Genomic DNA, 23,932 nt, shown 5'->3' with positions numbered 1-23,932 from the left:
GAAGCATTCCTCTTTGATTTGGCTAGGATGTGAAACAAAACCACAGCAGTGTCACCATGGCAATATATAATGGGATATATTTCAGAGAGAAAATAAGACATGTAGAAATTACAGATTGATCACCCTGGAAGGTCCTGCAGCTTTGGGCCACTCGTTGGCAATTCAAACATCTCAAAAAGTAGAACACTGCTGCAGGAATATGCAAAACTCCAGAGCCATGCTGTGCCTCTCTCTTATGTACCCTGCACTTGTTTTATATGTTGAAGATATCTTGACATCAATGGGGCTGTTTTCAGAGCAGAGCATGTTTGAAGTCTGTAGTAGAAATCCGTTATGGAGAAGAGGAAGATGTGAACATTGGTAATAGTTTGACAGATCGTTTTCCAGTAGTGCTTGGGAGGATCCAGTGCTCATCTTTGTTATTACAAATGGTGGTGTTCATCAAAATAGATTGAAGTGTCTGTAGACAACTATCATTTTTCAGTAGTTTGCCTGGAATTTGTATCCATTCCCTTATTAGACAGAGTGGACATATTAATGCCAAAGTACTTTGCACCAAGTTCTGTGCACACACACTCATGAAATAGAGACAGATCTGTGGCAATGCCACAGAGTAAAACCTTAGCTGGCAAAGAGGCAAGGATGAGAATGGTCCTGAGCCCATGGGTACAACTTTGTAGTTACACACAGGGTATTTTACTTGCAAGTAGTCAAGAAGGAGAAGGGGAATTGAAACTGGCTGCTATTTGGAGGCTACCTCATTAATCTGACTGAGCAACACCAGAGGGTTACCCTGGCAGAGGTGAGTGTTGAGGGAATGATGTGAAGAGGCACAAGGCTGTAGTGGCTGTTGGCATTTTGTCCAGGAAGCAAAGTGAGGGATCATGGAGGAGCAGAGAGGAAACTCAGAGCAGTGAAAGCAAGGAAGTGGCAGTAGAGAAAAGGCAAGCACTGACATCTAGAAACATTTATCAAGTACCTGCTGTCCATTTCAGCTGCTGACTTTTCCTCATGACGCTGGAAAGGCTTGGCAGCAATTGGCTGCTGCTTCAGAAACATCTGGATAACTTCTTTTCTCAGCTACTAGAACAAATTTCCTTAACAAAAGTCCCAAAGCAACTCCCAGTGGCCAGGCACCTGAGATTTTGTATAGTTTATCCCTATTTTAGGGAAGATGGTCACTCAACTAGAACCACCTACCTGCGCAAAGCTCATCTCTCAACAGGAATGAAGGCAGCAACGCAGGCCCAGTCACTGCTGCATAGTTTGGGAATAAGCTGAACAAAGCTTTGCTAGGAGATATCAAAGGATGTAATTATAAGCTGCTGTTGCAGGGGACAGGCTAATCATGTGCCAGTGATTTTTACTGCCTTTTCTTATAAGACCTTGAGGGACCTCGTGGTCCTTCCTTGGACCTGAAATAGTTCCACAGTTCAGTGCTACCCAGTAGATATAGAATGGCAAAAGATTACTTCTCCATCACCTTAAAGATAAATCTTGAGACCCTGGCAACCTTTGGGAGAAAATATAATTGTCTTCCTAATTAAAATTGATTTTTTTTCAGTGAATGTGCCCTTCTGTTGCTATCCCAGCTGTATAACTGACTGTATCTCCCTTATTACAACAGATATTTATGGTCACCCATGGACAGCACACTCAGCACAGTATGCAGTGTGTATGATACCAGCTCTGGCAGCAGGTCACAGACCAGTTAATCCCTGTGGAATATACATGTCTCCCTAAGTAGTGCTAACAATGGCTGTCTGGTGTGGTTTTCCTCGTTTATTGGACTGCACCTGTGGGTGTTTCAGGTGACATCCAAATATTGACATGGGGGCTAAGTTCCTCAGTCCTGTTGTTCAAAGGAGTTAGGCACCTGTCTCCTTCAAAAAAGCCTTCAAAACCCCTGGGACTAGCAGTTTGACTATGAATACCACTCTTGAATATAAACTTTTTCAGAACGGTGTTCTTCATGGCTTTTGTTGCTTTTTCAGCTCTCTCAGGGTATAACTTTTATCTTCCCAACAGTCTGCCTTATGCTGAGGTTCTGAAAAGGGTTGTAGAGGTGCGAATGATGCTGAGGTTTGGCCTTCAGCATCTTCTGTGCTGTAAATGGAGTAACTTGTGTCTATATTGCACATCCTGCTGGACTTTACCGGATAGTAAGAGGAACTCTTGTGTATGTTTTTGGGGCTGGCACTTTTATAGGAGAAAACTGGGAAAAAGCAAAGAAAAGGGGAAATGCTTCCATTTGTGAACTAAAGAAAGGTGCTTTGGATACACTGAAGTATAATAAACATGGTAGTTCAAAAGGCATTTCAGAGTGATGCCTCAAAGTGCACTGCAGTTTAAAGATAGTGGAAAATGCAACATGAGAGGGGAAAAAACCTAGAAGGAAATGCCAGCAAAAGTTCCATTGAATAGAACTAAAAAAGTCAGGCAACCTGAAGAGGAGTTTTGCTGTCACTGGACTTTTTTCCCCTACTCTTCATGTGTAGCACATCCTCTGACAGGCTGCAAATGTAACAACCTTCAGACATGAGTCATCAGCAAGGACAGATCCTCTCGTCCTCAACACTAAAAATAAAGATCTCGCTCACTGAGCCTAAGGAGCAATTCTCTCTCTAGTAACTCAGCACCAGCCAGCAGAGCAATACAGAGGGAACATGCTGAACCAGTGATTTATTCAAGCTGGAGGCCTTGATCTTGACATGACTAACCCGAGTGCAGTAAATGGGTTCAAATAAATGCTGGCATTACAGAAGGCACCATGTTTTATGACATATAGGATTTGGGACCAGGGGCTCTGAGGGCTGGTTCCTTGGGCTACTAGTCCTGAAAATGAAGAGCTCTATCACCAGCATTCATACAGCTGAAAACTGAGCACAAGAGAGGATGCTGAGGATTACACGCTAGTAGAAAAAGATGCTTTTGCCTTATCATTTATGGTCCGAGTGTTCCTTTTTTTAGCATGACAGTAATTATTTAACTACCCTTCCAGGAAGTAGATTTGAAATCTTTTCAACTTGTGGTGAAAGCTATATCAATACTCTCTGATGTAGGGCAGTGGAGGTGAGGGAGAAATAACTCAGTAGCTTGGCTTAAACCTAACTGAACATATTAGTCATGAAATATTTAAACCATCAATATCACACATTGATGTGCAAAATGTTTAATTATGTATCATTTCAGTTATTATTCATGTTAGATCTTAGACCTTAAGATGTACATACATTTAAAAAATAGCTCAGGAGATGTATCAGGAGTGTAGAGCAGCGTGAGAAATCTGAAGGCCGCCTGTATGCTTTCACCTTGGAGTCATGTGTCAGAATTCCCTTTTTTTTGCCCCCTAAATTGCCAAATCCTTTTCTAGGGCTCAGTGTGGACAATGTTTCTGCCTTTAGTAAATGTCTCTGGTAGAACAAGACCATTTCAGAGGAAATGCTTCAAGTTTTAAGCTTAATGCCTCTCCTGTTCTACGCAGGTCCATATGCTGTTTCCGTCACTGTACCCTAAGTGTGTGTAACTAAGTGTCTTCCAGTACTGCATTAAGCAGCACGACTACCATCTGTCACAAAGGGTTTGTTCTCTCTTCCCAACAGCAAAATTGCATGTACAGTGTCATGCTTCACATGTACAGCTCAGCCAAGTGTTTGCAAGGCGAGGCAGGAGCAGAGAGGATTGTTTAGCACTGGTGCTAGAGAGTGCTGAGGCTCGGTTTGGTGGCCCCTTGCTCCACGCCCACTAATTCCAGTAGGGCAGTGAGATCCAAGGGCACCTGGAGACCTGGGATACTGGGGAACTGTCCTGGCTGTCTGTAGGACTGCCCATGTGAATAACAGCCATAATGAGGCAACGGGCTGTTTGGATTCTGAATCCTCATGTTGCTGTATTTTTATCTCAATAATTTCAGAAATGCTGCTGTGAAAAGAACTCTACCTGTTTGTTTCTGTAGCTACCTGTGGTGCAGCTGCATGCCACTAAAAATTTGCATTGCCAAGCCTTCTGCTGGCAGTTCATAAGCCAAATGAAGGCAGCAGATGAGCAGCAATGGTGAGGGGAAGTGTGAATTTTTTTTTTTAGCAGTTTTTAAAATATTGGTATAAAAAATGTCAGACGTTTACTTATTATCACTTGTATGGTGATAAATAATGAAAGGTGTAAAATAACCAATTTCTAGGCTTTTGGGCTTGAGATTATAGTTAGTTTACAGGGGCAGAATCTGGTCCTGCTGTATTAGCAGCTTTATTCAGTCACTCATATGCAACAGCAGTGTCAGGCAGTGACTACTGAAATGAACACTAATGAAGGTGTCTTTTGTTTTCATATAGATTAACACATTTCTTTTCTCTTCTTCAGCAGGCATTCAGAAAGACTGCACTGCTGATGCCTATATCCAGTTTCATCTTTCAATTAGTGATTTTCTTTCTCTTACAATCCAAGTGCTAGTGGAATTAACCTCAGCTAATTATCACTGATGGACTGATCCTTCTGTGAAGCCTAGAAAGCAAGGCTGTCATATTTTGCCTGAGATTTGCATACACATTTACTCTGTGATTCGATTGCTCAATTTTGGAAGACTATTTTAAGGTTCCAACAGGCTTAACTTCACACAAGTTTCATAGATTTTAAGATGCAGGAACAGCATCTTAAATGTAAAATAAGCTTTAGGTGTATTTAGTTGGAGACAAACTGTGATTCATAGATGCTTGTTGGACATGGTTTGAAACTTTGAGTCTGGGTTGATGATTATTAGTCTGGTATTGCTATGTTTTACTTTTTTTTTTTTTCCTGTGTAGACTTAAGAGGAAAATTCAAACTAATGGTGGCACTAATTAGCCTGACTTCACTTCTTGATTTTCTTCTGTGATGGTAGTGAGATCTTGTTTGTAATGCACCTCATTGGGGCAAAGTAAATCGTTCTTGGTGAAATGGGGTTCAGGTAACTGCAGAACTGAAACAATCCATATAAACAAAGAGACCATGGGCTGCCTGCAATGCAGTTCTGCAAAATATCCTCTGTTGATACAAGCTGTGTTCTCTTGCACAGAGGGCCTTACTTGCACATTCCCACTTTGAAGTATTTGATAGACTTAACCACATTAAAAACTAGTGGGTTTGAGAAATTTGTATCTTGTCTCTATAATTTACACCATTTTTCAGTAAACTGACACTTTATCTGCCCAAGCAAGACCTTCAGCTTCTAAAATCTATTCAGAGTGGCTGCACTACGTACAAGTTGCCAACTTGTAAAGCTTTTCTGAGCACTGTTGTGGCTCCAACGGATTATATATTGAACAGTTGAGCTTGTGAAACTTTCCCAAAAGCTGCAAAGCAAAGCTGTCACAAGCATGATTCCACTGAAAATTCTTCATAGAAAAGGGATCCTCCAGGAGCAAACAGGCATTCAGGTCCCACCACCCTTGTTGAGATCACTTTCCTTCCCCGGGAGTAAGACAAGTAACAGAAACATGCTACACAAAACAATGCCATTTTCTATTGCCTCACAGAAAGTTTTATCTACTGAGGCGAAGTTGAAATATAAAACATCTCTGTGAGGAGAGGGGTTGTGTCTCTTTGTGCCCTGTTTACTCAAAGATGCACCAAGGAGAAGATACCATCAGAAAAGGCCTGAGAGCTTGAGTTGTGAATTCATGTGTACTCAATTTTGTCCTTTTTTTGCCTTGGCAGTGTTAACAAGTAAAACTCCATCCCAAAGAGAGATGAAATAGCACTGTGTTAGGCATGGGGCCCACAAGTGTTTCCTAACTTTTAATTGAAATTGTTCTGGTTTACTTCACTTGGACCAAGATTTCACCTAATAAGAAAGCTGTAGACTTTAAATCGCAAAAATCCAACCTGTAGACTTTGACTAATGCTGGGATTTGGTTTGTTAATACACAGAGCTCCAGCTGGAATGTGGGGGACAGAAAACAAACTGTGCCAGCCAGGAGCAGGTGGTGTATCTTGTGTGCCATCAAAGAATGTGTTGGGCATCTGAAAGCACACGATGCTGAGGTACAAAAGAACAGAGAAGGTGGAGCATAGCAGGGGACTGCCTGTTAGTTTCTACACAGGAAGGGTGGAAGGACCAAGACAGGCACAACTGGGGGTTTATCTGTTATATGCCACCATAAAATCCCACCAGCACACAGGTCTGTAAAGCTCTGTATAGCAAGTTGTCCTCTTGGCAACAACTGAGCTGCATGACCCTCACAGCGGTGCCAGTTGTAACCTGCACGATCTTTTCACCCCCAGTACAAAGTCTCGGTGAAATTACACCCATGGGGACAGTGGGAGGAAAAAGGAGGGAGCCTGTCAATAGCTTTAGGCTTTCTCAGCTGAGAAAAAAAAGGCATTCTTAAGCACAATATTCCTTTTACAATTATAAACCAGGCTCCTTTAGCAGGAAAAAGCCTGGAACTTTAAATGCAGTTCTTAAGGCACAGAGGAGGAGGATGTTTGCTCCCAGCACAATCCACCTGCCTGCATTCCAAGTGGGCAGTTTGGGTGTCAGGGTGGTGCAGTCAGGGCACAAAGCTCAGCTGAGCTGCAGCAGCCCATCTGCCAGAAGGAAAACTGTGGGGGTGTGTGGCAAAGAGCCTCCAAGCTGATGGAAGGGGTGGGAGTGTTGCTGATTTGCTGGAGCTGGGAGCGCTGGCAGGCGGCATTCCCTGCAGCAGCCTGGCCAAAAGGAGCAGAGGAGGCACCAGAAGGGCAGAGAGCTGGATGGCTGGGAGAGGGACATTCTTTTGTGTCAGAAGTGGTCAGTATTTTACCAGCTGAGTTCCATAAATTGGCCCTGGGCTGTCAGTGCTGGTGCCAGCTGTTAAGTTTGTAGCAGCCATAATCTCAGCAGGGACAAATAGGGAAAGATGTATTGACAAATGGCACTGAGCATAATAAACTGCTCATCTTTATGAATGCTGGGATCCAAATGACCAAAACAGATGTACAGTTTCCAGATCTTAGCTGCACTGTCAGAATATTCCTGGTTTCCTCTTGCATAGTCATCCATAATGAAAAGAAAACAAGCAGATTTGCCTTTCTCTTGGGTCTTTCTTTATTGCTCACTCAACATTAATTACAGAATATTGTCGGAATAGCAGACTGGCAGGCACTGGCATCCTGAACAGAGTGTGTCACTTATTCCTGTCACTTCTCCATATACCCTATAGCTAAAATTATCCTCAGTACTAGCATAGCATCCACATGGTCATGTGGGGAGAGCATCATTTTTGTCTACCCCTTTGTAAATTTATATTCTCCCAGAAAAACATGTCCTGTTGAAAGGCATAGAAAAGGAAAATGAGTGAAGGCTGCCATTTTCCCACTGAAGCCATAAAAAAAGGAAGTAGGGAGCCAAAGTGAAAGAAATGTTTAATTCAGAGCAGTTAACACAATGATTTCTTATATTTTCATGTCAAGGGAATTGTAGAGGGTGAAAAAGAAGACACAGTGGAAATATATGCCTTTAAAAATATTTGGACACAAAAATTCTCTCCTGATTTATATGTGATTTGCAGGTTCATCAAAATGACTTTTATACTTAGTGTTGCCTGAAGTGTTGGGGTCATTAGGGACTTTTCAGCTTATCAGATAAATCCTATGTATCCTGCCTTGCTGTTTGACTATAGCATTTTTTAAAAGACTTGTCAAGTCAATGGGTTACCACATCCCTAAGGCAGTGCATTTAATAGTTATAAAGTGCTGTCCTTTGCTAAGTGAAATACCGAGTGCCAAGCAGAGTATACAATTCCAGAGCCATAAGCAAAAAGATGAGTTCTCATATATTTCCCATGTACAATAGGCAGCAGAAATTCAGAATACTGCCTGTTTTCACTCTGCCCACGATGATAAGAATATTGCTTGTAAAGTATTAATGTTATCAAGCTGATGCATTAAGTTGCAAGCAGAAGTGACTCAAAAATCAGAACATCTTGAATCTTAGACTTTGCAGTTAATTAAAACCTGCCCTCATACAAACAGTATGACTAGCATAATTTCCTGGTGGACTTAAGTCATATTCCAGGGGAATTCAACCTGTCTAGCTCTAGGCTCCCAGAAAAGATTATGGACAAGGACTTCATGCCTCCTTTGCTGCCTGGGGCAAGCCTCAGCAAAGCACAGAGCTGGCTCTGAGTAACTGGGCATTTTTAAAGCCTTAAAACCCTGGACAGAAACTTGTACAATTCTTACCAACTTCCCTTCTGCCAACCATTAGATAGCAGAGATGAATCTGAAAATCCCTGGATTCTTGTCTTTAGGTCACCAATATTTAGTGACTGTCCTCAGTGGTGCTGAGAAGAGCCTCTGCCCCTTTGGTATCCCAGAACTAGGAGCAAAGTAGCAGAGAATCAGGACCTGTCTTCACAAAGGGGATCTTGTTTTTTAACTTCCCCCTGCCCTGTATCCTCTGTTGTCAACATGAAAGACATTTTAATACTTGAAATAATTTAAAATATGTTAAATTAGGAATAGCAATTATACTGATTTTTCTGGGTATCTGCTGGCTCAGTCTAAGAAGTAAAATCATTAAAACTCTTTCCTGCTGCCTGTTGAGAGAAATAATATTTAGTGGGAGTTGAATTTCATATGATTCAGCTCAGTCTTGGAAATTGGCAAACCTTTTATGCTCAATTAGATTTAAAATCTGCTTTCAATACCTCATTCTTCATATAACTGATTTGCAATGGAACTCAGGAATGAATCAGACAGCGACCTCCTCAAGCAGGGATATCTGCTGTCCTTAATGCAGCAAGTCTTGGACAGAACCCCTGTCTTTTTGGGTTTAGCTGAGGAGTTCAGAAGTATTTTCTTTTGCCCCAAAATACCACAAATAACATTAGAGGAATGACTTAACTATCATGTTGTTCAAGCTGAGCGTGCATGAAGTTACACGGAAATGCCATCGGGCTTTAATGCATTCTCTTAGTAGCAACCTTAGCAGGATAAAGTTAACCATAACGTGGATTATGTTCAGGCAGTCCACAGAATGAATATTACTTGTATTTTTGATATCCTGCCAAGTCAGGATGTCTTGCTGTGAGGTACACTGAGGTTTTTGGCTCTACATGGTTTGTTTTTCTCTGCTTCACTTTACATTTATACTAAAAGTAAATTCCAGATCTGTGACTTCCTCTGCTGAATTTCACACAATCTTAACAGTTTGCTTTGTCCCTTTAGCATTAGTGTCTGGCCCCAACTCAGCTGGAGCTCTTGTTTTAAAGACTCTGTGATTAAGACTTCATTTTGTGTCCTTTTTTGGGGGTTGGGACATGACACTTTCTTTTAGCATCCTGCAACCTTTATTTAAGTTTGTCCAAGTCAAAGTCATTGAGCTATCAGCAAAGTTTAGCTTCTCTAACAACAAAAATTTAGAGAGAAAGTATTTGATGGGGGTTTGGGTACGTTATGAGATTTGACAGTGTGGAAATTGAGTTTTTGAAAATTGTTCTAACTTTTTAATCCTACTTGATCTCCTCCAGAGGCTATAAATAACACTTGGGATCCTAGGGATCCTATGTGTAGAGATTATAAACTTGGCACCCCAAGACAAAAACTAGACATTACTTAACTCTGAGGTAAAGCTGCTCTCAAAAGGTGTCCACCTTTGAGCGGACAATTTGAGAAACCTAAGTTTAATTTAGTACAGCTGAACTTTCTAAATGCATTTTCAACTTAAAACATTTAAAAGATATTTATTCTAATGGTATAATTTTTATCTGTTTCATTCTACCATCCAAAAGAAATAGGTCTTATCTTGGAACTTTACAGTCTAAATATACAAGAGAGACAGAAAAGAGGATACGATCATTATTATCCCTATTTTGCAAGTAGGGGTGTAAGAGATTGCTTGCTCTGCCCCTCGCATGAACTGAAGGCCTGAACTCTTACTTTCAAGATCGTGTCAGCTGTCTCAGCAACAAACCTATTTTGTTTTGTTTATACTGCCACCAAATTCTCAGTATATTTTTAGAACGAATAACAGCCGGGCACATTTTTATTTTTATGCAGCCAAGTAATAATCCACATACAAAGAAACCCAGGAATACTCAGGGTTAATCCTAGCCCGCTTTCATTGACTGTAATGAGTGTCCACTGTGGATTTTAAGGAAACACAGTTTGGTCAATAACTGTTTAAAGTTACCACTCCTAAAACACAGTAAAGTTTAATTCATGGACAAATTTACTCAGAAGTTTTATAGAATAATCAAATGTCTTCCAGGCACGTGACTTTCTCCGTATACTTCATTTTTGTTTAATGACACCTGTCCGCAGGCATTCACTTGACCGTTTCAGAATTCTGCTTGCCTGAATTTAATATCTGGCATACTCAGGAATGTGAATCATTACATAGTTATTGCAGTGGCTTTCTGCATGTATGAATAGCCTTCATCTGTTTTGATATTTTGCTTAGCCTTACTGAGAAGTCTGCACTTCCTCAACGTACATTCTATAAAATGGTAAAGTTTCTGCTGCTATTGAGTAATGAGTTGTTATAGGGTGTTCAGTAATCAGAGGAATATTATTGCTGCTGGAAAAGCTAGAAACTATAAGGGAAGGAAGAACCTGAGATTAATTCAGAGATATTATTTTCTTACTATCTATGGTCAACTAAAACCTTTTTCAAGAGGCAACAGGAGCATTGCATACAAAGAAAAATTATACTTGAAAAATACAATGGAATTTGAACCTTCATTCTTTTGGATCCCATGGATGTATCCTTTTTCCTAAATGAGGTACTCTGGGAATTTCAGAGGCCAGACTTGATCTGTGGGAGAGGCTTGTTTTCCAGCGGGCCACAACCTCAAGCCATACCGTGACAGAAATCTGTTTCCTGTGGAGTTCTGCCTTGGGGCTGAATTGTGGTTTGGGGTAAACTCTGGCTGAATTTTCTGGAATCAGTGAGGTGTGGACATACTCTGCAGATGTTCTCCCTGCTAGGTCTCCATTCTCTATGCAAATTTCTGTATCAATAAAACATTTAGAGCTCTCTCAAATTTGTTTGGAATGGGCCGATGTCTCCAAAATTCTTAAAATTAGAAGCATAAGAACTGTATGAATACCTGTGTCTTTGGGAAACAGAGCAACACCATCCTGCATGACATGTCAGGGAGTGGGGAGATGACCCTGTGTTTCCGGGGTGACTGTAGTCACCACTTGTGGTACAGATTGTGTAAAGCAGGTGAAAAAGTCCTCACCTCTTTGGCTGCTTCAGTTCAAGAGCTGATCAAATCCTGGAGTTCCTCTCCCCTCACCTACAGCACTGGGAATCAAGCACACAGAATTGCTGGAGTATTCTCCATGCAGCCCAGTGTTACCACTGACTTTTTTTAATCTCCACAGCAATGAGCTCTTATTACTGCTCATCAATTTCAGCCATTTCATTTTTCATTAGGATTTTTTTGTAAGTGACAGTTTAATCCTAAAATCTAGCAGAGCAGCTCGGAGTAGGGAATTGCCTGAAGAAACATATTCATTGCAGAAATCATATTTTGGGTACAAGGTTGTCATACCTTTATCTTGTTCCTGTGTGCTGCCACAGTAACAAGAAGCTACCCTGGGAGGAGGGCCAGGAAATCCAGGCTTTGGGGTACAATCTAAACATGTGAGGAGGAGGAAAAGCTGCACACTAAGCAGGCACAGATGGCGCAGCACTGTGGGACAGCAGGGCTTGTTGGAGGCAGTGTTAAGTAGACAGTTTGGGAACTGGCTGTGAGTTTTAGCAGCTGATTCAATCAAACCACCTGCGCGTAGCCTGGTTCCACCTTGTTTTGCCTACTGCAAATTAAGAGGTATCGTGCTTTCTCTGGAAGCTTGTATTTCAAATATCTCTGCATAGCTGCTAGTGCTGCCTAAGTGCACATGAAAGCACATGAGTGTGCATACATATATGTAAAATGCATGATTAAGGGTATCAGCAACATAAAGAAAGACCTTAATTTGCCTCCTTTGTCACTCCAGCTTCTTCTCTGATCCCAAGATTCTGTTTTTAATATAGCAATGTAAAGAGGTTCCACAGAAAGGGGATAAAAGAATTTAGGTTGTGATTATGTTGATTTTGGTTTGGGAATATTAATTAGAGACTAGTAATCTATGTGTATGAATGGCACGATCATGAAACTGTAAAATGTCTTAGAAAAGGTCAGTGCATTTTGTTATCTCTGAATGTGTTGCTGAGTTTCAGAAACAAGGAGAAAATAATAGCCCACGTAAACTAAGCTCTTCTCTAGTAATGTGGATAAAAATTTGGCTGCTTCTCTCTTTTTAAGCTCCCAGGTGGATTTTCTTTCTTATAGAGGGGTGCAGAGGATTAAAGGTTTATTTTCTAAGAAGGTACATTTGGCCTTTGGGGCACTTAGTATGCTCCAGAGACATTAATATCTAAACCATTCAGGGATAATTGCATCAGTTGTCTTTTTCCCCAACTAAATTATTTGAGTACATTAACAGTCAATTTTGTGTTGACAGGGCATGAATTTCTATTGATGGGAATAGAAAGCTTTGTAATATTTCAAGAAAAACATCAGTCTAAACTTTCAATTCTAAGAGTATATCTTTGGATCAGGGACACTTTGTAGATTATATAGTGCAGATGGGAGAGAGAGATCTCATTTTAACAGTAATGGGAAGCAGTGGATTTAGCAGCAGATAAACCATGTTTCTTGCTGGAAGTGCTGCTTTTTAACCCAATAAAGCTTCACTTCACAAGCCACTCCTTCAAATTAGATTGTTAATTTTTAATGCATGTAGCAATTACTGATGTGACAGATAGCAGACCTGATCTTGCTCCCATCAAACTCTCTGGGAGTTCAGACATTGATATCACATGGGGAGACTACAAATGCAGCTAACAAGGCATGATGAATGTCACCTACATGTTTTCATCTCTACGTGGGAATGCCAGTAATGTGTACCTTGTGGCTTTTGACACTAGAAGGTCAGTTTGAGCCCATCTAAAAAGCAGCTTGAGAATGGGTGAATATGTCTGATATAGTAATTCCTTGTTTCTGATCCAATTGCATGTGAAAATTTGAGTAAATTCACTTTTTGTTTGAATACAAGCAGCAGACAGCACACAGCCCGAATTAGAACTGGATCGCATCTTCCTGCTGCCTACGTTCTTGTTCAGTTCTGGGGTTTTCAATCCTCTATCTCTTTGACCAGACTATTTCTTCTTCCTAGAAAATCATTCTTTCTGAATTTCCATTTCTTTGTGGCTTCCTTTTGCTGCATCTTCAGATGCCAGTGGCAGCTCTCTACCCTGGAATCTATTTCTACTTTTTGGAATGCAGACAGTGCCTCCTTTCTTTTTTTACTACAAACAGTTACTCGTAATGGTCACCACTTTCCCTCTCTGATGCCCAGAAAAATCAGCCTTTCCTGACCTTACAGACTCAAATAATGCAATTTACCTGCCAACAAAGTGAACTATTTTGAGAGCTGTAATTCACCATGAAGAGCAGCTGATTCCAAAATCTTAAAGACATAAAAATATATGAGCAGCCCTCCTGCCTCTCCACACGCATCCAGAACAGATGTAGACAAAATAGTGTAGCATTAACTTTGCTTCTGTTTTGTCAAAGTGGAGGGAGAGAGAAAAAGATGACAAGGCAGGAACAACACTTGATCCTTAGGTTAAAATTTGGTGTAGAAAGGTATATATTCAGTGCTCCTACAACTCTGAGGAGAGATTGACTGCTATGGACCCACTGAGAACGTTTAAATTCATCTGGCATTAAATTTTACCTGTTATTTAAATACTGCTGCATGTAAAATAAAAGTCAAAATAGTCACTCTCCCTTTTGTTCAGGGGTCTTTGCTAATATGAGATAAGAGACAAGAATTAGGGAATGTCACAATAGCCGTTGACATTCTTTGTCTGGAGCAACAATTTAGTGCAATGAGAATGAAAAATTATCGTATAATTAAAACTGTATCTTCTTGCACTAGGAAACATAATCAATGTTGTATATAATTTGGCAGATTCCTGTTTGTAAGCACTAAGGATGATTCATCCCCAACTGAGCTAATTGTTTGTACTCCCTCACAGCCAACAAAGAAAAGACACTGCCACCTACATCCCGTTCTAAAGGACTTTTCTAAAGAGCAGTGTTTGCAAAGCTGGTAACATGGCCAGTTCCCAGCTCCTGAATATTTATTGCGTTGCAAAATCCTTCTGCAAGTCTTGCTGGATGTGATTAACTAATGTGAAAATGTTTGTTCTCTTAATAGCTTTAATATTTCTATAAACTGGGATTATATTGTCCGCAGTGTCTGATATTGGCTGGGTCGTGTCAATGGAGTTTAGTTGTGATTGCTCAGTTTTTAGTGGAATGCAGATATACCAGCAGAGAACTGATGAGAAACAGATTGTCAGCTCCTGCTTTACACAGGGGAGTAACACAGCTTCTCCCACTGAAGTGGGATTTGTCATCCAAGACATTAGGGGGACTGACATTGTTTCGTGGTGGGAACTCCACTGAGTTTTGCCTGCCAGGGAAACTGTACCCATCCTGCACGTGTGGATACAGGGCTGGATGCAGCATTTTGGTTCTGAACAGCTTAAAAGTGAGAAGCTGTTATAAATCCTAGATCTAAATTCAGATCTGGATGTAACTCTTTGATGGGTACTTGGAACTGAGTTTTTTGTTGTGGGTCCCCTCCCACAATTGGAAATGAGCGACAGAAACCAGGGGACTGTGCCTCTTTAAGGGCCAGATCTCAAACCCTGGGTAGGTGCTTTTATAATAAAAGGTAGGACCATGTTGTGGCAGCTCTTTTTAAGCATTAGTCACCATTGAATTCACTGTGAAATTCTGCATAAAACATGATAGCATGCTGTGGCATACAGCAATTGCTGTGATGGGATAGAGGAGTATGGGGAAAACATATTAGAAATGCAGTGGGTAAATGAAGCTGACGTGCCACATGGGATATTTTGAACTACATTTCACATTTCAGGGGAGAAAAATCAATGTAAAGGGAAAAGAACTTTTACAAAATGAGTATCAGGCTGATCACTCTTGGAACTTCTTTTTGGTCTCTAACTCCAGCCTGTAGTGAGAGAGAATTTTTCTGTCTACAATGTATTCTGCTGCTTTTTTAGAGTGAAAGAACAGCTGTTGAGCAAAAAGTCTGCCTTTGGCAATATCTGTTAATTGATGTGTTTCCTTAAAAAAAGCCAACGCACTACAAAACAAATAAAAAGCCCAGTAAAAAAGGGAAGTACAGCAAGGTGTTTAATTTCTAGATGAATTAGGTGACCTAAACCTGCTTAAAACTACTTAGGAAAATAATTTTATTGCCGTTGTTTGTCACAGGCATGATCCACTTTGTGCTGACTTTAGAAGTGGGATGAAATAGGTCAGAGCAGCCCCTGGGGTTCTGCTGTGTCTGAGCTGGGGGTGGCAGTGGCAGGAGTCTGGTCCCAGGGAGGGACCTGCAGAGCCTCATGCCTTCCTCTCTCTGAGAAACCTGGGCCAGCTGGCAGCACCTATGAATGGATGGAGATGCTTTTGGTGGGCAGAGATACAGAAAGGGAGACCAGCATTAACTGGCATCTGATTTTCCAGTTGTCCACATTGAGGCTGGTAAAAGCTGTTTGCTGTGCAGAGGAATTCAGCATGCTGGAAATGGATGCTCCCATCAGTCATTGTATTTACCCTCCAGCCAGTTCAAAATTGTTCTCTCTATATTCTGTTTTCCACTAATTTGCTTTGTCCAATTTCCACTGACCCAAATAACCAGGCTTTCATTTTCCTCTATTTTTCAATCCAGTTGTGGTAAATCTTGGCAGCTGTTTCCTATACCTGATCTGAATTTGTTTTTCCCCTAGTTCTAGGGCATAAATAGGGAAGGGGGAGGAGGGAGGAAAGGAGAGATAGGAAAACCTGATTAGAGTTTGTGAGCCTTTTTATCTTTCTGATTTTTGCCTGGAAATTAAGAATAGCTTTATTTGCTGTGATGTTGCCACAGTGCTAATTTTGCATTGCCTAAGACACTTGGGAAACCAGATGAAATGAAGTAGTTTGGTTCCCTCTCTGGCTGCAACAAGGCAGCAGGCTGGCTCTTGCATGCAGCAGCAGACAAGCTCTTGCAGTACCTAATCAGGAAAAGGAAGAACCAGAAAAACTGTTCTTGTGAAATTCCCATTGCAATATTGCTGATAAAAGTTGTTCAGATAAGCTCCAGATAACCATCCAAGCTTATAAGTGCTCATCTGTACCATCTCCAGCTGGGTTTGAGGTTCAGTCATCACTAATGAAAAGATGTGATTGAAAGCAAAAGAAGATATGAAATGCCCTCTCCTCTAAACCAGGAGCTATCACTCACTGTAACAAAACATTGCAGATAGCACTGCTGGCCACTCTTCTCTAGCCTTTGCCTCAGTGCCAACAAAACAGAGTGAGCTTTCTTACTGATTCTACTCCTGAAAAGGAAAGTAATGAATTTTTATTGTTATTTACCAATAATTATTCATTTATGTCTTGGCAAAAGAGGATCACAAAATTCCACTATGATGGAAGAAGTTCAAGGCTTTACAATGTGCTGTGAAATCTCATGCAGAAATTATGTCCTGTGAAATGTTTGGCCATGGAAAGTTCAAGTGTCACCCTGCTGTAATTATAGCCTTGGTTTCTGAGAGGTTTATAATTCAGCAGCAGAGATGGTGCCAGCATGAACTTGCCTGCTGTACTGGGTATGATTCTAAATATTTTTCTTCCAGATATGTTCCCAAGGATGTTTGGGAGCTTTTCTGTTTGCTTGTTTTTTTTAATGTCAGCTACTTTGCTGCTACTTTGCTTTATTACTTGGTATCTTAGAAAGTCCTCTAAAGAAAATGTAAGCATTTTAATCTGGTCTGTATCACACCTCCAGGAGACAAACCCAAAGTGGTTTTTTGTCTTGTAGCCACCTTTGTACCTTTTGCTATCAAATATTTGGGTCCATGGTACAGACTCAGACTTCAGGCTGTTTCCTTAAAATAAAAAATCCAGTTCTTGGGCTTCTAGTGGGTTGTGCTGCAGACAGAGCCTACCATAGCACTGCGCCTCACAGACTGCTGCATTTCCTTCCCTGAATTACTGGGGTGTGGGACCTTGCTGTATAAAGGACTCCCCAAACTCTGCTGTGCCATGCCCTTCCAGCAGGGAAGGTGTGCATCCTTTAGCCGTAAAAGGACTACACAAAGCCTGGAAGTTTGGATGAGATGTTAATTGTTGCCATCTTCATCCCTCTGTGGCATTTAGCTGCTGGAAGAGCCATGCTCCACACCAGTGTGATGGGAAAGTGAAGTTCTGTCCTTCTGTAGTGCCTGTGCTCTAAAGCACTGGAGGCTGAGCTACTGTGATGGAAAGTCTTGAATGCCTTTCTTTCTAAGGAGACACCATGGAAAGCTACATGTGAATTCTCTAAAAGCTCTGGATTAATATTCATCTTGTTAATTACCTGGTTTAAATGATAACTGCGAGTGAAAATGTGTGCTTTATTTTGTTGTGGGATTTTGGTCCCATTTCCTGATTTTTACATTCTGACAGAGATGCTGCGAGGGAGTGCAAATGTTTTGTACAGCCTTTGTCCTCTCCTGTTAACCTTCTTCTCCTTGGAACGTTCTGACCTCAATGTGAGGTTAGAGGCTGTTCTCGGTGCTGGTTGGATTTATTGGATCCTTAAAGATTGCTCTGAGAGAAGAGAACAAGCAGACTGCAGCAGATCTGTAGGGAAACCAGTTACACAGGTTACACAGGCAACAGATTTCTGGACTACTGAGTTTCTAAACTCCTCCAGGCTCATTGTTAAAGTGCTCTGGTGAAAAAAAAAATTCTCTCATTATGCTTTTTCTTAGATTTTGGCCACCAGTACCAGCATTCAACAACCAAAATCCATCCTGTTGTTGTTTGTTTGTTTGAATGTTTGACTGTAAACTTTTTTGAATATCATAACTTTCTAGAACAAATCTAGGCTGCAGAACTTCAGAATGATTCCAGGTTCAATCCAATTTATGTACCAAATAGTGTAAACATTTAGATTTTACCCACCCAAGCGAAGTAGAAGAAACAAATTATCAGCAGACATTTTAGGTACGTTCTAACCTCCAGCACTCAGTTTTGGGGATGCAATATTTCAAGAATTTGTTGATTGGTTAATGCAGAGAGACATACATTCAATTAATGTCGCAGCTTGTGTTCAGAAATACACATCACAGAAAAAAACTACAAGTGATTCTTCAGACTCCTATATTCTTGTGCCAAAAAGAGAATATGGAAGTGGATCTGGGCAGGAAATGGCATCATATCCCATGAAAAATATTGTACTTTACAAATTTTCTCACTCTGTTTTAGTGTAAACCCTTGAACTTCAGTTTTCTGTGTCTCAAAAAGGAGACAAATCACCAGATATCACCTCCTCTTGAGGTACTGGATATTTAACAGACTAGCCTAACTTCACAGAGAATTCTTAGTTTTGTTATGGTATAACCTGCTGATTTCCAAAAAAACACATAATCAAAATCTGTATTCAGAGGCAAATGTGCTGCTTTCTCTGGAGGAAAGCAGGTAGTAATTTTTAACTTTAGGAGAAGATTCATTAATTTCTGTAAATTTGTTAACATACAAAGCCCAGCCCAATGGAAAACCATTAAAACAGCAAAAAACACTCCTGGTTTCCAACTGAAAAGTAGCAGCACCTTTAGCCACACTGGATAGTGAACATATGTAGGTAACTCCAACGTGTGCTTTGAGAGGAGGGGAGTAGCATAGATGGAAAGTTCTTGTTAGGAGTTCAGATGCTCCTGTGTCTCTGTCTGATTAGTGGCACAGGGACAGAAATTAACCCTCACTTTTGGAAACTTGGTGATAAAAACTGATATCAAGGAGGAGAATCCAGCAGGAATTCTCCCTGTGACTCAGCAGCTGTGCCCTCAAATGAAGGAAACTGCAGTAGGTGCACAAGGCGCTGTTACAAGAAAGAAAGGGTGAATTGCCTCTTTCTGAGACTAGAAAATCTTATGTGGTGCAGAGTAAAGAAATTAAGGCAATGAGACCCTGCAGAACAACAGTTCAGGCTCTATTCCAGGAAAGAAGGATTTGCACCAAAAAATAATGATAACAAGAATCGATAAATCTGAACTGGCTATCAGCAATTTTAGATTGGAGATTAACAAAGGTTTCCTTATAACAAGGATAGTTTTGGAAGAGCTTTGAGTCTGGGACCGTAGCAGTGGAGCAGAACCTCAGCTTTTGGCAATAAAAAATGTTGTGCATTGGCTTGGCAATTTTCACAAGCAAGATTTTGCTTCAGCTGTGTCCAGTGTGACTTATTGTTAAACTGAAGTTCAGATTTGATTATTTTCCTTCTTGCTCTGAAGAATCAATGTAAGTATTAAAGTTTAGTGAATAGCTTTACATAGAATCAAGTAGTTTTAAAATGAGATTTGCTTCACTATCTGATTTACAGCTCTTCTACTTAGGTAAGGAGCTAGCAATATTGCAGGTAATACTCCTTCTAAAAGAGATTAGTGGAGCTTTAATTACAAATGAAGAATGCATACCTGAAAATACTCCCTGAATTTTATTTAACTTCTATTGTTATGTCTTCGTTATTGCTGACCAAGTGGTACCCATTGAATACAAAATGCCATAATCAGCATAAAGATGAACTGAAGACTTTCATGCACTGTATTATTAATGGAAATTAAGAGTAAGATTGCAACTGAAATAGACCTTCTGAAAACTTCATTAGTTCTTTAAATTGTCTGGGAAATAAATTATCTGATTTATAATGCACAGTAAAGATACATCTGGAAACACCCCAAATAATTTGCAAGAATATTTGATAAGAAACGTACTACATAAGATTTTTTAGTAGTGGAGCAGAACTGAAAATGTTCTACTCCGTGTGTTTTATTAAAATTCTTGTATTTTTCAACATGAATGTAGTAGTTTATGATCATACAGTGAAATGTGTTGGAGGACATACAAAGCTTGTCATGAAACTTAGCCCAGCCCTGGGCACTGGTCCAGTTTCCAATAGAAGTTACAACCATCCTAATACAAATCATCTTTTAAAACCTTCAGAGCTCTTCTGGCAACTGCAAGTCAGTTGGAGACCAGAACACATTTCTCCCTTGTCCACGTTCCTGCAGTGGATCCTTTCTGGGCTGCAGCAGCTGTTGCAGGGGATTTTTTTCCCCCTGGAAAATTCAAATATGGGAATTTTGATCATCAGAAAGGTGAGTTGCATTGGTAACTCTCTTCAGCTAAAAGATGCACACACAGGCATGTGTCAGCCTGGCCTAGTGCCAGTTCATCACTCACAGAGGCAGACAGCAGTTCTGTAAAAAAACTAAAAAAAAAATCATCTCACAGTATCTGCTACCTGAATAGAAGAAATCTCAGATGTTTACTATAGTGAGCTTTGAAAAAAAGAAACAACCTGATATTTTAGTGGCAGTAGCAGTCAGTCAAAACTGGCTCCACACTCTTCCTCTGTATTATGCGGAAGCTTATTCTGTCCCTTGGTTAAGTTCCTTTACAGGAATGAGCACAGCCTGTAGGGCCTAAGATACCCTCAGTGGTAAAGCAGCCAACCTGAATGGTTCAAAGAGACATGTAATTACAAAATTCCTGTGTTTTGTTCTGGACTGTGGCTGTCTCTGTCGGAAGATCCCAAACATGCACTGGTAATTATAATTCATGATAGCCAGAATGAATTTTTGGGAGCTTCACATTCAACCAGAAGTTAACACTGGTGCCAGGAAAACAACATCTCATCCAGCTGTTATTGTCTTCTGGGAAGGAAGTCAGGATCCCATTCCATCTGTTGGTGCTTTTTGGGGACAGCATCACCAGAAGACAGTCAGTCAGAAATAGGCAAGTTGTATCTCGAGTTTTTGGTTGTAGGTAAATTTCTACAAGAACAAGTTTGAAGTTATCCTGTAAAAATCAGCCTGACTCTTCTCTAATACCCAAATCTGGATTATTATTTTAGCCAGAGTCCTTTTAGATAAAGGTCAATGGTACATTTTGCACATCCTTTAGTTTGTCAGAATTCATTGCCATTTTTTTTTCCTTCCCCTCAATTTTGCCAACGATTCGAGCTTGGTCATTTTTCACATTAAGAGAAGAAAGAGGTGAGAGACTGAATCTATTCGACAATATTAATGTTTGTCCCATGGGATAGCTTTTATATTATAAAGTGGATATTGACTCTCATGGAGGTGAATATTAAGGTTTATCAACCCTTGAGGTATGTATTGACCAAGAAAAACTAGAGGTCACTGCAACATCAAGAGTAAATAAATCTTAATGCTGTCAAAATGGAAAATCAATATGCATATTTTTCCACTTATTTTGAATGTCATTGAACTATCTGGAAATATCTCAATTGTGTACCTGAATTTCAAGATAATGGTCTTTTTATTACAGTGAGTAATAAAAGTCACCTAAAGACAAGTCAGATGTTGGGCAGGAGTTCAAGTAAAACACTGCCTATGGTTTTTCCTTTCTGAATAAGACAAGACAAGGGCTCTACTTCTTTCAAAATATGTAAATTTTTATTTAACCTGTGTTAAAGGAAAGCACTCATCTGTACTGATTTTCAAACCAAAACTAAACTCTTTTCCAGGGTAAATTCTCTGTTTGTCAGAAACCCTGTTCACACCACAACTTGTAGTGACAAAAAGGTGCATTGTGCCATTGCACTGGCCTGGCTCTTCTTCAAATGAATAAAATCTGAAGTATGCTGCTGAGATGTAGCTGTGATTTTGGAGTCCTAGACAGTGCTACATTGTTGTAGACTCTGACTTTGCTAGAAATAGCTTTTCTATTGCACTCTGAGGTAATGTAAGGTGCTTTATAATTTTGTGTATGTATGTGGCAGGACACTATTGAAAAGCCATTGACAGCACTTCTTCAGAATCTTGAGCAAACAGGAAGGAGGATTCAGTTCTTGTTATGCAACCAAGTTGTAAATTATAGTCCAAACTGAAAATGAAATGCAGCTGGATAAGTAGACAAATAGATACAGAAAGGCAATGGCTTATCTTAAATAACAAAACATTTACTGTTTATTTAAAGGCTGGTGAGTCCAAGAGGGTGAGCCAAATAAATCCTTTTAACACACTTCTAAGCTCATGTGTGAGTAATTGAGTGAGGGAGAAAAAGGGGTAAGGGAAGGGGAAGCAGAGGAAAGATGACCCTGACTAAAAAATGAGCTTTCATAGTTTAAAAGGTTAACTAGAAAAAAAGCAGCTGCTTTAGGTAACGGTGTGTAGGTTCATGATTGAGGATTTGGGGCTGATGGTAAGCCATGCTGACAGAAATTGAAGGTTAGCCACACACGGCTGACAGGGGATTTGGGCTTGGCCCAGAATTAAAAGAAAATGGGAGGTGGAGGAGAGGCTTGAGAAAGATTGTTTGCTCAGTTATTTTAAACGAAAACACAGAACTTAGCTCATGAAATGGGCTGCCACTATCCCATCACACAACTTCTAGTAACATGGTTTTGTTTGCATCTGGTTTTGCTTTTAAGTGCTTACAGTTTTAAAGAGGCAAATTCCAGGAAAATATCCCGAGGTCAGGAGACTTGAACACTGCCTGTGCTTTTGCAAACACCTCTGCCTGTGCTGCACTTTCTGGCAGCAGGTTGTGCCAGTCAGAACTCTCCATCCTCCGCCTGAATCTCAGTGACCTTGTTGCAACAACAGCTGGTGCTCAAGAGAAGGAGCTGCTGAAGTTTAGTCTATATGCTTGACATCTAGAGTGTTTGCTGCTTGGTACCCGAGGCTAAAAGTTCATTGAAAGTAAAAAATGAGCAGGTCTGACCTTAATTTGGAGCCCAATGAATCAAAAAGCAGTCTTCAATCAGGCCGTTGGCACTGAAGGATTGTTTGCACCTCTGCAGTCGGAGGTCTGGCACTGCTCCAAGGAAGGCATGGCTGGCCTTGCAGCTCATGCAGCCGCCTCTCTGGTCCTGCTGCTTCCTTGTGACAGCACTGTTGCTTCTCTGACCTTGCAATAAATGCTCGGACAGCTAAAAAGGTGGTAGAACAAAGTGTAGTAGAACTAGGAAATAGTCTTCTGCTGGCAGGGTCCTGTCCTCACCCAAAGATGGAAAAGTGTAACCAGGAGAAGCCTTGAGGCTGCACACACAGTCTGGGAAGTGCCCCCAAGGCACAGCTGGAGTCATTTAGTCAGGCATGAAGCTGTGCTGCTGCTGCCAAAGGCTGGTCCCAGCCCACCCTCATGCTCGGCCCTTCTTGCCCTCACCATTGTTCACTCAGCACCACGGAGCCCATCCAGCTCCCCATCTGCTGGCAGCAAAGAAAGGGCTGGGAATAAGCAAGAGGACAGAGAGGGAAGAGTGGGATCATTGCTTTTGTCATGGTGGGTTTAAATGGAAGTGCACAGGGGGTTATGGGCCCCAGGGGATGCCTGGACGACAAGTAAGGGACATCCCATTGTGCTACTGCACACGCTTGACCTTACCATAACAGCAGCTCCTAAGAGGCTGCCATGGAGTGACCCCACTCACTCAAACTGCCCAGACTGATGCTGAGGTAAAGAAAAGAACCCCCAGCCCCAGCTCCTACTGCTCTCTCCAAGCCATGCTGGATGCTTTCAACTAAGAACTATGTATCCAGTTTTTTACACAGTTTAAATACAAACCAAGTCTATTTTCCCCCTCTGCATATATTTTTTCCAGTTACAGCCTTCTGCTACAAAGAACAAGCCATGTCTCCTTGGACTCAAAAAGGATCTTTTGAATTGGGAGAACTTACTTTTAAAGCCAAGTAATAAGTTTGTCAATCACTTCTTTATTATCAGTCACTCTCTGATGAACAACATTCAGACTTTAATATCAGCAAAGAGACAATCTGAGGAATGAATGCTCAAGTAATAACATGTAGGAGTTTTTATGGCCTGCC

At 40.8% G+C, this 23,932-nt stretch overlaps 1 long non-coding RNA gene across 5 annotated transcripts in view; it reads left to right on the top strand.

The window, feature by feature from the left end:
- LOC125334511 overlaps positions 1-23,932 on the top strand; it is a 334,287-nt gene that overhangs the window by 125,551 nt on the left and 184,804 nt on the right. For 3 of the 5 annotated variants that reach the window (XR_007207157.1, XR_007207155.1, XR_007207156.1), the window contains exon 4: positions 20,082-20,236. The exons of the other annotated variants lie outside the window; for them this stretch is intronic. This is a non-coding gene — a long non-coding RNA (uncharacterized LOC125334511). The remainder of the gene's footprint in view (positions 1-20,081; positions 20,237-23,932) is intronic. 5 annotated transcript variants of the gene reach the window in all.

This window comes from Corvus hawaiiensis, chromosome 16 (assembly GCF_020740725.1).
Source record: "Corvus hawaiiensis isolate bCorHaw1 chromosome 16, bCorHaw1.pri.cur, whole genome shotgun sequence".
NCBI classification, from domain to species: domain Eukaryota; kingdom Metazoa; phylum Chordata; class Aves; order Passeriformes; family Corvidae; genus Corvus; species Corvus hawaiiensis.
This window is presented reverse-complemented; position numbering and strand designations above follow the sequence as displayed.